Genomic DNA, 2,500 nt, shown 5'->3' on the forward strand with positions numbered 1-2,500 from the left:
ACGAGGAGGATTAGGTGTATAAAGACTGTGGAAGAGGGTGAGGCGGACGAACAGGTAGATGAATAGATAGACAGATAGAGAGAGAGGGTGGGGGAACAGAAAGAGAGAGAGAAGGAGAGAGAGAGAAAGAAACCGACCGACCGACCGACAAACATACATACATACAGACAGACAGATTGATAGATAGACAGACAGACAGACAGACAGACAGACAGCCAGACAGGACGACAGAATGACAGACAGACAAAGACAAATACAGGGACAGATAGACATAAATAGAGACAAACAGAGAAGAGAGAAAGGAGGAAAAAGAAAAAGAATAAGGAACAGAGACGCTACACGCATAAATATTCAGTAGAGAGGCGAGCCCAAAGAGAAAGAGTGATGAAGCCAAGAAGGGAGAAAGAAAATTGATGATTAGGTGAAGAGGTAACTTGAGAAAATAGACAAAGAGATACGAGGGAATAATTAACGTGTGGTAATAAAGGGAAGTAAATGAAAGAGGATGGATTAGGTAGGGTGGAGAAAATAATAGATGAAGTGATAGATAACTAGAGAACACGCAAGACAGCAAAAACAGGACTGGGTAAAGAAAAAAATGGAGGTAAATGAAAGGGAGGAAGCCAGGGAAGTGGAATAGATAAGAAAATGGGCAAGCTGACGTGACACAAAATAAATAGAGAGTTTGAGGAAATGGAAGAATAATGAAAAGAATGAAAGATATATACGGAAATAGAAACAGACAGGCAAAATCTAAGAAGTAAAATGAAAAGAAGTGAAATCCCGGTAAATGGAGGGTGAGGGGAAGGAGGCAATAATGATAAAGAAACACCCTGAAGACAAAAAGATTAAAAATAGGGTGTTAGCATACAACAAATGGGAGTCTGAATATAATATATCATAAATGCAAATATAAAAACAAATTTACGCCTTTCTCCCTATCTACGAAAAAAAAGAGTACATAGCAATATTCACAAAATGAAAATGCAAGCACCTTCCCTCAATTCCCCATCATGCATAAGCTCATTAAAATTTGCAATCAACACTAATGCCATGCAGAATTTTCACGTTCGCGAAATAAGAAGCAACAGACCACAAGGAAATCTATTTTTCTATTGATGATATACTTATCAGAACCTCAAATCTATATGTGCAGGGATACACACATGCACACACAAACACATAAACAAACATGCAACATAAGCGTATTAGCAAACACGCACACACACACACTCACACACACACGCACACACACACACACACACACACACACACACACAACACACACACACACACACACACACACACACACACACACACACACACACACACACACACACACACACACACACACACACACACACACACACACACACGAACACACACACACACACACACACACACACACACGCACGAACACACACACACACACACACACACACACGCACACACACACGCGCGCGCACACACACATACTCACAGCTAATTCTCTTCACGCAGATTTATAAAATGTGAATGATTGATAAGATAAAATGAAAAACATGAAAATTAAATTATCTCAGACTAAAATTACTTTTCTTCAGTTTCCTCAAAGTGAATTAATATGAACAAATTGAACAAAGGAATGATTTAAATACACTTATGTGATGAATACTTTTTGCAGTCTGAGTTCTCTATCAATTTATCTGTTTACTTCTCCAGATTTTTCCTTCTTGTTCTTATTCTTATTCTTCTTTTTCTTTTTCTTTTTCTTCATCTTCTTTGTCTTCTTTTTCTGCTTCTTCTTCTTTATCTCCTTCTTCTTCTTCTTCTTCGCTTACTTCTCTTTTTCTTCTTCTTCTTCCTCTTTTACTTCCTCTTCTTCTTCCTCTGTTACTTCCTCTTCTTCTTCCTCTTTCTTCTTCTTCTTTTCCTTCTTCTTTTTTCTATTCTTTTCTCTTTTTCTTTTTCTGCTTCGTCTTCGTCGTCGTCGTTATCGTCTTCTTCATCTTTTATCCATTCTTCTTCTTCTGCTTTTACTCCTCCTTCTTCTTTTTTTCTTATTTTTTTCGTCTTCTTTTTACCCTCTCCTTATTATTATTATTATTATTTTTTTTTTTTTATCATTATTATCATTATTATTATTATTATTATTATTATTATTATTATTATTATTATTATATTATTATATTATTATTATTATATTATTATTATTATCATTATTATTTATATTATTATTTATATTATTATTATTATTATTATTATTATTATTATTATTATTATTATTTATTATTATTATTATTATTATTATTATTATTATTATTATTATTATTATTATTATGATTATTATTATTATTATTATTATTATTATTATTATTATTATTATTATTATTATTATTATTATTATTATTATTATTATTATATCTATGCCTGGTTTACCACCATTCTTCATTTTATCTCTTACTTTAATTTGTTTCGTTCATCTTAATTTAAAATTATTGTGCTTTATCCCTTACCTTTC

This window comes from Penaeus monodon, chromosome 11, assembly GCF_015228065.2.
Source record: "Penaeus monodon isolate SGIC_2016 chromosome 11, NSTDA_Pmon_1, whole genome shotgun sequence".
Classification (NCBI taxonomy): Eukaryota; Metazoa; Arthropoda; class Malacostraca; order Decapoda; family Penaeidae; genus Penaeus; species Penaeus monodon.